This window comes from Pinus tabuliformis, chromosome 7 (genome assembly GCF_031772625.1).
Source record: "Pinus tabuliformis cultivar Carrire ecotype Pingquan chromosome 7, CPIR1, whole genome shotgun sequence".
In the NCBI taxonomy this organism is placed as follows: domain Eukaryota; kingdom Viridiplantae; phylum Streptophyta; class Pinopsida; order Pinales; family Pinaceae; genus Pinus; species Pinus tabuliformis.
Window position 1 is genome coordinate 1,322,335,856 of NC_142293.1, and position 14,564 is coordinate 1,322,350,419.

The window sequence follows — 14,564 nt, forward strand, 5'->3', positions numbered from 1 at the left end:
GGCAGACGACTTGCTGGAAGGAGGTTCCAGAGGTTAATAAAATTTATGGAGGTAGTAGTGCGCATTTCCAGCCAAGTAGTATGAATAGCCAAGAAGTGTGAGTTGTCAGGAGAGAGGAAGGATCTAGTTGCAAAGGGAGATAGTTAATCTCCAGAGTATTTTTCCAAAGGAGATCAGTATTTTCTAGATGTTTTCTAGTGAAATGCAACCAGTTTTAATTTCCTAAATTGTTGAAGATAATAATAAAACCTTCATTTTTTGCACTAGTTTTCCCTTTGGGGTTTTTCCAGGGACATTTGTCCAAAAATAACTGTCAATTTTTTATGTATGTGTGCATATTTTCTCAGTTCCAATTTTCATGTTTTGCAATGTTTTTAATTGTGAATATTGCAATAGTGATTTAATCATTATTTACCGAATAATAATTCAAAAGACAAATAATCTACTGTATACAGAAGATTAAATTCTACTTTATTGCATTCAAGGAATTTTGATATTATGATAATAAGAATTTCGATCGAAAAAAGGCTCTGCGGCTCGGATCTGAACAATGGCTAGGGTTTCCGAACAGATCTGTGTCGCCGCCGCACTACAGAACAGAGAAGGGGGTTTCAGTGGAACACTGCGCAGTCCGCATAGGAGATCGGTAGCTGGGCGTAGCGAATCAGACACATGGCCAAGATTTTGGTACCGTATCGAACAGAACAGGAAACTTCATGCGGTAAATCGATCCGCTTTCAGGTATTGTTTCGCTGTTTTTGATAACCCCCTTTCGTTTTGGCCCGGATCTCCTACCGGGAAGGAACATAATGAAGCGGAACAGAAGAGCCTGGAGAAAACCCCTCCATCCTTGGCACTGGACGTTACGCTCAAGACGGATTTGGAATATTTTTTACTCTGCCTTCGATGCTTTGCCGACAAGGATCCTAATCTGTATTGTTTAGCTGCGAACAACCCAGCATGGATCCGTACTGCCCGCGCGGAAGGAAAATCGATCTGGCAGTCTACTCCCCGACCTCCTCTCGGAAGATTGTCGGCACGATCTATCACTTCCCGGCAGCCCCCAAACAGATCAACTGAAGTCCAGATTCGGTCACAGGGTTCAACCGAACATGCAGAGGAAGAAATTATTCGTCCACACCCAGATCTGCAAACATATCCTGGTATTCTGGGGCAAAAAGACAAGGGCGATACGAATCGGATGGATATGGCCGCAGCGATAAGTTTTGAGCCGCCAATACTTCCCGCTTGGCTAGATCCAGCAACACGAAAGCACTGCAGGACCGATTCACACAGTATAGAGGCCGATCTGGTCCAGATCTTCATAAAAACAACTGAGGGCAAACACCATTGCATGCGGATCAGTCAGAGAATGAGCATCCAGGAGTTAAAAAAGAAAATCCAGGGGCATTTGGGAATCCCAGCACAACACCAAAACCTTATATATGCAGGATACAGTATGCAGGACAATCAAACTCTCCAGCAATACGGCATTACTAAAGATTCAACCATTTTCTTAAACCTCCGACTGCGCGGCGGGAGCACTGGAAACAGCTCTAAGAATTCAGGATCCTTTCGGGATGCAGTGAAAGGAAAGGAAAAAACAAAAAATAAAGAAGCACCACCATCAGAGGCACCAGGACCCTACATTGTAGAACAAAAATCAGAATCACCAGCGCTACAAGTCAATATACCAGAGGTAACTAATCTGCATACTGACTTATGTAAATGTGCAGTTATTTGCAGATTTAATGGCTTCTGGCCAAAATCAGACGCCTTGCACCAATGGATCTATACAACATGGACATCAAGCTGCGAAATATACCTTTGTCCCAAAGGGTACTTCATAGTCAGATTTAATTCAGAACAAGAACGAGACAGCATAATAAATCAGGGGCCTTGGTTCTGGGGCAGTGCTGGCCTCTTCCTTACCCCCTGGTTTCCTGATTTCAACGCTAATACCATGAAAGTATCAACGATGCCTGTATGGGTGAGACTACATGGTCTCCCCTTACACTTTTGGCATCACAAAGTATTAGCTGCCATTGGGGATTCCCTGGGAAAATTCCTAAAAATGGATGAAGACAGAGCCATCAAGGGTATATTTACATTTGCCCGAATATGTGTAGAAGTGGACCTGAGTCAGGGGCTACCTGACCACATCACGTTGAACTACAATAACTCTCAATGGATACAACAGCTCGACTATGAGAACACAGCGTTCCGGTGCAGGGGATGTATGCAAACAGGGCACCTACACTATGACTGCCCTTATGCTCGAAAGGACACCAGGAGAACCAAGAATCAGCATAAAAAGCCCAAAGGCTGGCAGCACACCGAACCAGTCACAGAAGAAGACACATATGAGGAACCTGCAGAGAATCAGACAGAACCCGATACTCAAATGGGAAAGACATCTACTCAGGAGGAAAACGCACTAGCTACATATTCAGGGACTCACACTCGGGATCTGCAACAAGAGCCACAAACAGAAATAAGCGGCATCAAAAGAACCCATGGATCAGAGGGCTCGGATTCTGACAAAGAACAACAACTAATCACTATGGGAAATCAGCTGGCCATCATTACATCTGACACTGGTGGTTGGCGACGGGTGGAGAAGAAGAAGGGCAGAAAAATCTAGTTTTACTGTTACTTTTTCTTTTTTCTATATCATGTAGCTTCCTGTCACAACAGGAACAGTAACTGCAATTTTTGTGTTTTTTCATATACTCTGTTTGCTGCCTGGTTTTACAGGAACAGCCATATGAATATGCATCATGCATCTACAAAATGTAATTTTATCAATATGAATAAAATTACGATTTTTTCCTAGGGGAAAAAAGGAATTTTGATATTACCTTAATTTCCTTGCTTGTTGGAAATGCACACCATGGAATTTCACATGTATCACTTATAGTTAAAGAAACTTCACATGTGGACTTCTCTAATGATTCTTTAGGTTGCTTTTTGTGGGCATTGGCTAATTCGTTATTGTCAACCTTCCTCGCCTTTCATATAAATAAATGGAGGAGAGAGTATTTTCATTAACTGTATCCACCACATACTTGTATTACAGATGTGAGATCTAAATCAAACTTGTATATTTCCTTGTACTTTTCTCTCTTTGTCTAGAACTTTAGGGTTCTTAAGTTGATTTAGGAAGAAGACTAGAGTCAATAGTTCCCTATGAAGACATGGAAAGCTAGGGTTTGAGAGAAACCTTAGAGGAAGTAAAAGAGTTATTGTTCTTGTATATTTTGTGAGACAAGAATACTATAGTTCTGTGGCATTTGCAAATCCTAATACTACTTGGGAGTGCTTTACATGGAGAAGATAGAGGGAGACTTGTTTTCTCTTGTAAATTTATATAGGTGCAAAATACTTGGGGGTGTGTATGCTATCTTGTTTTGGATATTTGGTTGAGAAATTAGTTTTGATTTGGAGTGGTTTCTAGTTAAAAGTTTATGGCTAGGGTTTTCTCATTGTTTCCATAACTAGGGTTTGGAAAACATGACTTATTCCAACTTGTATTACCTTATTTATATGTAATTATAACTTATTCTTATATATATGAAGCATACCTTTTTTTTTCCATACTTCATGTACTTGCAAATTTAATTTTCAACTTAGTTTTTTGTTACACAAAATCTAGCACCTAGTACAAATCCTCACTAGGTGACCTAAACAATGTGTAATACATAGGAGTGTTACCACTATCACTCAAAAACTACACTCTATTTAGTGAAGGACACAATCCAACACAAGGGAGGATTCCCTGGTAGGGCTTAGGGATCACGTAACCTAAGGATCCTAAGCTATGTGCTCCATAAGGATCCTACAACAAAAAACTACTAGACAAAAATATGGGAAACAAGGGTTTGCAGTGGATGGAGTAATTTCAATACTTGGGTTCAAAGGGTCTATGGTTCAATATAAAGGTTGTGAATAGCCCAAAGTGTCTCAAGTAAATCACCTGGACACATCAAATCAAGAAAAAATCAATGTTGTTATAAACTAAGGTTTTAGGACAACAAATTACATCAAAATAAGAGTTTATAACAACCACGAATTTATCCCTTAAAATTGTATAAAAACTATGTGGGTCAAAAACTAAATTTAAGAATTAAGTAAGGACAAAATTGCAACAAATTGTAATGGTTAATATAGCAATTAACAATAAATAAAGATGATGTCTGCTCTAGAAAATGGTTGAAAAATGCATGAAAAACTTTGAATTGGCTTCTCTGGTACACCATTGAACAAAATCTAACTCTATGGCATACATCAATAAGTCATTAAATGTTAATAATACAATATTTTGTTGTAACTTAACCTTAATTTACCACAAAACAAAAGGAAAAACAAATTTAAGGTTTTATAGTCATGCAACAAATGATAAAGACTAGGACCTAATAAATCTAGGGAAATTGAAGTCTAGGATACAAACTATTCTACAGTTTCTTTTGGAGTGATTCTAAATCCAAAAAAAATATGGAAAATAAACTTACATTAGGATTTCCAATTTAGGTCCTCAATTTTCCAAATGATCAAGGGAAATAAAAATCTATATATGCTCCTCAAATACTTGAAGGAAGGGATTAGCTCAACAAGGGAAAATGATGAAAATAGCAAATAAACTACCTTAGCACAAGAACATACATCCCATGGAATATAAAACCAAAATAAAGTAAATAAAAATTAACTTACTTCACTATGAAACATCCAAGATCCACTATAAACATCCATGAAAAGAGATCACATCACATCATCCATCCAAGAAAGTCAGTGAACTAGGGCCTGATTGTGCATTAAATAGAAAGGTCACTAATGATCATGATTGTTACAAATCCATTTGGGCACATCACTCCCATCATCCAAATCAATGTTTTAGGGCTCATCAAACCCTAATTTCAGTTGCTATATGCCCTAAACAAGTCAACCTTTTGAATGCCTCCTGCCCAGATAGTTTCATGGCCTAAAGACATCCTGAAATGACCTCTAAAGAGACCAGCGCAGGTAGGCCCATGTAAGGGTGTGCTGCGGAGCAGTTAAGTCCATGCCAGGGTGCTCTGTAGAGCACTTAGGCCCTCTTTGACCTACACTGGGTAAGTTTTAGCGAAATTTACATAGGGTTCTAGGAATATTCCTTGGTTCTAGAGAATTCTAGAAGGATCCCACCTCTTATCCCTTCCTATGAGATCGAAATTGGATAGGCTATGGATCCATTAACCTCCTATCCTCTCATCCCTTCCTCCATGGAAACTAACTCTAAGTTTGGAAGGCCATTCAACACCCTCATTTATGACAAAACCTCCTCCATCTTCCTATAAGTTGAGCACTCATCTAAGTGATCGAGGGCCAGACTTTGATGAATTGTAAGGAGATACTGTTAGTTTGAGAATTGAGATTATTGTAAGTGTAGTTATGCTGCCATAATGTCATGCTTATGATGTGATGTGGATGGAACCAAAGCTAGAGGAGTGACTTTGAATAAGGCTTCATGGTTGTAATTCTTCCTGCTAATAAATAAATTATTTACACCTTTTTCCATATGCTTATCTTGATATGTGATGCTTATATGTGTGAATGTATCTGATTCCATTTACTTGTAATCAATAGATCTTTTGCTTTGATTGGTTCTTTGTCTTATGTTGATGTTTACAGGTACTTCTCAAGCATGTTAAGTATGGGAAGGAGCAACAAGACCGATACAAAGGAGACAAGAGGAAAGAAAAAGTACAAGTAGGTCCTCTCATTATCTTTGTCTTATCTATTGTTTATAGAAAAAGGTTAAGGTGCTTTAAATTGTTGTTCTATATATGGCTACTTATCTAGGGAATTAGTATTTATCTGTAGATACCAAATTCTTCATTACAAATTGGTGACCATACCGGGGAATGATCATTGTTCCAAGTAGCTTATCCACATCCTATGACACTCTAGCAAACCTTAATTCCTTTCATTGATTTTATTTCAGAGTTGTAGAAGTGAATTTTGGTCAAAAACTATCTTTAGTTACCTCTTGAAATGGCTTACTATCACCAGCGCGGGCTTGTGAGGGACACAGTGCGCTGCATAGCACCCTTGGCTTAGGGACAATGCTCTGAAGCACACTGTCTCCCATTCAGGGCTGCGTTGATCCTCCTTGGGTCAGTTTTCCACCTTTGGATAGGGTTTTTCACCAAATTTCTTCTGTTTGATTGCTTGCTGAATGATCAATGAGTGTCATGTCTCTGAAATCAAGATTGTATCTCCTTTGCTAGCCCTACTTTGACTTGATTGATTAATGTTTCTTAAATTATTTCTTTGTCATTATCGATTCATCATCAAAGTTAGATTATAGTCGATTAATCTTTGTTCAAAAGAAAGTGTCGTAAAAATCTTCTATTCCTTCAAAAACAAAATTGTCGTAAAGTCTTCGTTCTTGTAAAAGATTGATTGATTGTATGTGCATTAGTTTCTTTTTGTTCAACATTAAGGGAATTGAAAAGAAAAACTTGCATCGTGCATTGAAAAAGTTTGTGTGTGCTCATAAGAATAGTTTAGGGAAATTGCATTAGATTATGCTATTTGCTCTTTGTCAAAGATCTTATTACTCTATCCCTTTCTAGCTAAGGTTTTCATTGTTCAAATTGAAAGAAAATAATGTTGATCATAATAGTTTCATTCTAGAAATTGCAAACATACATCACGCGGTGAACCTTGAAAGGCAAATTCTAAAGAAGATCAACTTAAAATTCATCTGAATTAACCTAATGGAGCATTGTAACTTAACGTATAACATTTAGAGGTTCTAGGCTAGAGACGTGTTCCGACGTCGTAAAACATAGCAACGGTCACTAACTTGTCTACAATACATCCTAAATGTGATACCTCATTCCATGTATGTGAGTATATCATAGCTCATCCATGTACCTTTGGGTATATAAGGCGGTGTTACAGTACGTAAAGTATATGGGAATGCTCTCACTGTGTGGTTATGAATTAGACAATGCTAATACGGATTGGGCTTCCACATACTTTTGGGTATATATGGGAGGACAACACTAGGTTTCTATCCATCCTTAAGTAACCGAGTCGACCACCTTGTACACTGTGATACACCAAACACAACATTCAGGGAGATTGCCTGCTCATACCTCTCGGTTCGCTGGGAGGTATTCTGCAGTTCACAGCTACTTGGTAATCCTTTTGCCTAAATCATCCCTCTTTTGTTTTGTTTTGTTATTTTGATAAAATTAAATTTAATTGACCGTGGATAACATCCTCCACGCTCACTCCTTAGTTGATCTTAGGTTGAGACATATGGCGACAAATCCGGAGTCCACTGATCAAGGAATTCCTTTTGATGGGAATCCTAGTCCTTTTCCTCCTTTCAGAAATATTTGTGCTCCTTATATGGCTACATTGTCCCTTCTGAAATTTACCATTAGCTTTTCCAGTATGGTTGTTTTCAACCTCCTTGGTTCAAAATGTCGTGATTTCTCTGCAATCGAGTACTCCTCCAACTGGACAAAATCATCCTCCAGTTGATCCTAAAGTTGACTCTTTTCCTTCTTCCTCGGTTGTTTATTCCTCCCCTTCTTCCTCTTCGCCTGATGAAAGTATTGGTACTAGTAACCAGGTGGCTAAGAAGAAGAAGAAAGGGAAGAAGAATAAGAAGAAGAAAATTCAACAGGGGAGCAACCAAGCAACCATTGCTTTGAATGCAACTTCTGAGGAGAAACCGTTCGATAAGCCTCACAAAGTTCGATATCCATGAAAACTTTGTACAGGAGACCATATTCTTCGAAAGTGTCCTGATATTCTTCATATCTTAGAAGAATGGTCTTCTTGTTCACATCATCTTGTGCCATCAACTTTTGGAGATCATGTTGGTGACACACCATCAACTAGTGTTAGTAAAGTTCATGGAAATAAGGGTAAAGTTAAGTTTCCTTGTAGGTTATGTGAAGGGAATCACCCCATTCACCTTTGTCCCTATCTGGATGAAGCCAAAAAAGTGTTGGATAACCATCCTGCTTCACCGCAGTGACTTCCATCTGGTTACAAGAGACTATCCCTTAATCCTTCACTAATTGATAAAGTGACTGACCCAAATCAATCGTCGGACAAACCCACTCTCTCTAAATGTGAAACCCATGAGTTTGTACCTAACCAATCATAGGTCGAGGAAACAATTGACCCGATTTCACTTTCATTTAATCGTACCTTTCCCGAAGAGAGATACCACTCAGGTTCTTTTCGTTTCTTCAGATTCCAATGAGCTTGGAGGCAATCCTCCTGTTCCATACAGACAGGAGGAAAATCCTCCTGCTCTAGTAACTCAAGGGCTTAATTCTCCCATTCTTATGGTACCCCCTCCAAGTATTCTGGTCACTTCCTTTGATTGGAATCGACTATCAGGATCCTGTCTTCCTTGTTATGTGCCTTTCTAGATCATAGTACAGGCTTGTAATATGATTTTACCTAGCACTATTATAGATGAAGGTGCATCTGTGAGTATCCTTTCCTCCACTGCTTGGAAAGTGCTTGGTTCGCCGCCACTTGTGTCTGTTACCCAGAATCTATTGGATTTTAATAGAGGAACCAATCAACCATTAGGGATCCTTCCTCAGTTGCCTATTACTTTGGGAGGAAAAATTGTTTACCTCAATGTGATGGTAGTCCCAGGCCCTTTAGATTACAATTTACTTCTTGGGTGCAACTATGTTTATGACATGGGAGCTATTGTTTCAACACTCTTCCGAGTGATGTGTTACCCACATGAAGGTAGAATTGTCACCGTTGACTAGCTTTCATTTCCCGGTCCAAATATGGTTTCTAGTCAACCATCTTCCCTAAATGGTCCTTTTGTACCAATGGTATCTTCCCCACCACGGGTTAATTATGTGGCAACCCGTTCCATTCCTACATCAACGGATGATCAATTCCGTGATGTTGTATATTATGTACTGGGGGCATTGGAATGAGATCTCTCCTTCTAGAGCATTGTTCTCACATCTGATGAGAACCTCTTGGAAGTCATGACCTTTTATGGGTCATGATCAATTGTATGAGGATAGTTCCTAGTCTTGTGTCAACCTCGTTAAAAAATGAAACAAAGGGTATGAGGATAATTCTTTGTCTTGTGTCAACCTCGTTAAAAAATGAAACGAGGAATATGAGGATAGTTCCTTGTCTTGTGTCAACCTCGTTAAAAAATGAAACAAGGAATATGAGGATAGTTCCTTGTCTTGTGTCAACCTCGTTAAAAAATGAAACAAGGAATATGAGCATAGTTCCTTGTCTTGTGTCAACCTTGTTAAAAAATGAAACAAGGAATATGAGGACAGTTCCTTGTCTTGTGTCAACCTCATTGAAAAATGAAACAAAGGATTATGAGCATAATTCCTTGTCTTGTGTCAAGCTCATTAAAAAATGAAACAAGGTCCTGATGGAGCAAAGTTCCAATTTGAGTATTTGATTAAATCTCGTAAAATCCTAGTCGAGTCTTTCACTTGATCTCATAAATGAACCTTCATTCCATCCACCTGATAGCCACGAGTATTCTACTTAGGTGAATGCAATGAAGCTTGGGGGGCATGCACCTAGAATGGAGTCATCATGCTGGGGACATGTAAACTGAATCCAAGCATAGTTTTTCATTTCAAGATTGTGTAAACATGAAACTGAATCCAAGCATAGTTTTTCATTTCAAGCTTGTGTAAACATGAAACTAAATCCAAGCATAGTTCCCTATGGTTCAATCTTGTGTAAAAATGAACCCATCTCCATTTTAACCCTTGTGATTTCCATTCTATGAGCCTCTTCTGTCAGATGAGCCTTGGTTTTTCTCCTTCCATCGTCACTATATGCTTGACCGATCATACGCTTTCACTTGGTTGTTTTACCCTTTTTGATGAACAGTTGCAATGAGTGGTCATATTAGCCAGCCTCTTCAGATAAATCAACATGTTTTGAGAAGTTCCAACATCACCAGAACTAGTTGCTATCCTAGACACCACTTGTTCCTCAAAGTGGATTCCTCTTTAAGCTCTTTTCAGACTCTCGAAATATGAAAAGATCGTCGAGTGCTTGTCCTTTTCAGCTCGTTAATGGATTGGAAATGACATCTACTCGGTATAATTTTAACCCTTTTTTAGACTGAGATATATTATTTACGAAAAATGAATACATTGACCGAACATGGTCAATAGGTTCTCTCTTATATTGTTTTACGCTTTTTCAGGCTTGAGAGACAAATCTACAAAAAAGAACTTGTGGAGTTTTCTTTTTGTCCCTTTTCAAACTCTCTAAACATGAAAAGGACCGAGTTGTCTTTGTCGTTAAACTCATTAAAACATCGAATAGCGACACACTTTTCGATCATGACAAGACCGAGTTTCACCTTCGCTAGAATCATTAAAACATCACATAGTGATGGATTCACCCGAAGGGTGAAATTATGCAACAAGCATATCTTATCCTCCACAAGCTTGATAAAAATAAAGAGGTATTGGTCAGCAATGACTGGGGAAAATGGGAAAAGGGATAAACCACTTTTTGGCAGTAGGTCGCTCTTGAACATGACACTTTCACTTCATCATTGTGACTATTTGAGTTGGGTTATCTACTTGATGATCATCAAACCTTGGTCTATCATACCATCCATTACTTTTGTTTGGGTCAATGTTGTCAATCCAATCAGTGTCACCGACATGTTCAAGAGAAGTCACTCAATTTGAAATTCATCCTTTGAAATACCATAAACCTTCATTTTCATGACCGACATTCTTGAACCTTGTGTCATCAGTCAAATTCCATCTAAAAAATCATTACACTTGTTTCGTGTCATTGATGTTGGATACATCAAGGCCCTCCTATGACGAGTCACTTCTTGTCGACATCAGCTCATTATCCAAGAAGTTGAATTAGAAACACCCCTTCAGTACCTTGAGACTTGTATACATCAATGGCAGGTTTGTCACTTCCGGCAATAGGTTGACATCACTAGCCTTTGACCGAAAGACTTTGTATGGTGTTCGACATCAAAAGATCCATTCACACCATGCAGAATGTACTGCAATACCTTGAGGATCATTATCATTATCGGTGATTTATCTCGCGTTTGTTAACAACTTACATCATTGGCTAGTAATCAAACGGTGTCTTCCCATGTTCGACTTCAGATCACATATTCACATGGTTAGACTCGTACTTGAGCGAACTATTAAACGAGATAGAAGACCTCGGATCCAGTTTCATCCATCCAGGCTGCGATTTCAGGAGTACTAAATCATATGTGCAATGGCTTTACATTGATGGTCATCCTTTCATGGGTCTATATCTGTAGACGACTATTTATGTACATGTAATGAAAATTTTATACGTTGAGCATGGGTATGCCTTCCCACAGCGATTCATGAAAAATCCAAAATATCATGATATTATGTATTGTAATTGATGCAGGTCACCATCCACTTTGGAACCTCCTCATCACATCGTAAAGCATTTCATTCGAAATTTACATTTTCAACTTCATTCTTTAGGGGCAGTTGTTACAAACCCATTTGGTAACATCACTCCCATCATCTAGATCAGTGTTTTAGGGCTCATCAAACCCTAATTTCCATTGCTACATGCCCTAAACAAGTCAACCTTTTGAATGCCTCCTTCCCAGACAGTTTCATGGCCTAAAGACATCCTAAAATAACCTCTAGAGAGACCAACGCAGGTAGGCCCATGCAAGGGTGCGTTGCAGAGTAGTCAAGTCCATGCCAGGGTGATCTGCAGAGCACTTAGGCCCTATTTAACCTGTGTTGGGCGAGTTTGAGCGAAATTTGCATAGGGTTCAAGGAATATTCCTTGGTTCTAGAGCATTCTAGAAGGATCCCACCTCTTATCCCTTCCTATGAGATCAAAATTGGATAGGCTATGGATCCATTAACCTCATATCCTCTCATCTCTTCCTCCATGGAAACTAACTCTAAGTTTGGAAGGCCATTCAATACCCTCATTTATGACAAAACCTCCTCCATATTCTTATAAATTGAGCACTCATCTAAGTGATCAAGGGCTGGACTTTGATGAATTGTAAGGAGATAATGTTAGTTTGAGAATTGAGACAATTGTAAGTGTCGTTATGCTGCCGGAATGTCATGCTTATGATGTGATGTTGATGGAACCAAAGCTGGAGGAGTGACTTCAAATAAGGCTTCATGGTTGTAATTCTTCCTGCTATTCAATAAATCATTTACACCTTTTTACATATGCTTATCTTGATATGTGATGCTTATATGTGTGAATGTATCTGATTCCATTTACTTGTAATCAATAGATCTTTAGCTTTGATTGGTTCTTGGTCTTCTGTTGATGTTTACAGGTACTTCTTAAGCGTGTTAAGTACGGGAAGGAGCAACAAGACCGATACAAAGGAGACAAGAGTAAAGCGAAAGTACAAGTAGGTCCTCTCATTCTCTTTGTCTTGTCTATTGTTTATAGAAAAAGGTTAAAGTGCTTTAAACTGTTGTTCTAGATATGACTACTTATCTAGGGAATTAGTATTTATCCGTAGATACCAAATTATTCATAACAATGATCCAAAGAAAATTGACCCCCCTTATTCATATGAGGGTAGCTAAATTGGTTTTCCCAAAATTACACTAAAAAATCCCTTAAAATAATTAAAATCCATGATACAAGGTGGATAGGTCACAAGTTGACCCCTAGAGATAGTCAAATCAATGAAATGACATAAAATTAAGCCTCAATTAGCCCACGTGTGAGTCTAATGTCCTCCAAAGGTGGAATTATCATCCATAAGGTGTGTTTCTCCATGAAAATATGCAACAAATAGCTTAAGGGGTGTATCTTACCCCATAAGTCAGGGTTCTCCATCTAAATGAGGTGGCACATCATAAAAATGACCTTTCCAAAACCCATGTCATCTTTCAAAAGGCTCACATCAACATCAAATGAGGAAACAGGATGACACCATCGAGGTAGAACATGAGGTCATCATGGTAAAGGGTGCATCTACTACTCTAAAGGGGTCCCAAGTGATCAACACCATTAATCACCATCAAGAGAAGTGCAACGTCCATTAAAAAGGTACAATGCCATCATGGGAATGTCCAATCATCTTATGGGTACACCATCTCTCAACTCAATGTCTTGGCACCAAAGCTTAACTTCCAAGGTCCTGGGAATAGAAGACAGGAAAATCATCAATGAAAACTCATCATTAAAACTAATGCTCCTTAAAAGGGATCCAACATTCTCCATCAAATGTACTATTCCATCATGGAATGAGATTGGAGGTGGCCTAAAAGGTGTTGGAGAAGCATCACCTATCCCATAAGGGATCCTGGTTGTACCTACATGAATCATTTAATATATATTCATTGAATCAAGTGAGATCAACATCATGGTTACAAGAATCATTAGAGCATTAAGGTGGACCATATTCAATGTTAAAGTCATCAAAATACTTCATACAATTATCATCTTCAAGTTTCCTACTAGCTTATGAATTATGCACAAGTTAACTCACTTAGGTATAAGAATATTATCACATGACCCTATTAGGTGCTTCCAAATCTAAGGGGTTGATCAGTTCCTAGGCTACACCTTTCAAATGATATATGCAAGTGATAATTGTTATTGCTTAGGGTTTATTTCATGAAAGATATCATAGTCTTATACCAGATTATGAAAATAGTTTATTTTCCCCATAATAGTGATGTATCCTTGTAAGTTTAATGTTTATCTTTGCTATTTTGCATATTGTGTGTATGAAGTAGGGTTTCTATTTATGTTATGACTAAATGCAGAATTTATGTTGAAATCTCGCTCTGTTTTTGCATGAAATTTTTTTCTCTTGGAAGTCTTTTGTGCATTCCTTATATTTAATTTCTCCCCTCACAATAAAAATTGTTGGGGTTTTGAAAGTGAATTCTCTAGTCATCTCCCCTTACCCCATCAAAGTCTCTTCCATGAAATTTAGCCTTAGAAGACACCATTAAAATATTGTAGGATAAGGCCCTAATATTTGTTGTGTTGATCATTCATAATTTTTATTGATTTTCTTCCTCTTTCCTTATTCCTAGACATCTAGGGTTAGCCGCTAGGGTTTTGAGGGCAAGTTTTTGTATAAAAGTGAAATTTTTTTTATTGTTTGTGGCTTATAATTTAGGAATTTCATCTATAAAACATATAAACATAAAATCTATCATAATGCATGGTCAATCACTCCTATTTAGAGGTAGAATCACATTTGTTTGATATTTATCCATACATTTCAACTATAAAAATCACTTTTCTAGCCCTAATCCTAGTGTCTATTTAAAGGCCTTATTTTCTCTTTGTCGATTATCATTAGAAGGTTTTTTTGTTGAAGAAAGTGTAACTAGGTTTGCTCTTCATAAATGTAATTTTGATATTTGTATTTATAAAAGAAAAGAAATATTATTTTAATTATTTATATCAATGAGTTTTTTGCTCATTGAAATAGGTCTAGCACATGTCAAAGAGCTACAGGTAATTCAAGGAGTCAAAAGAAATGTTGAATACCCTTAAGG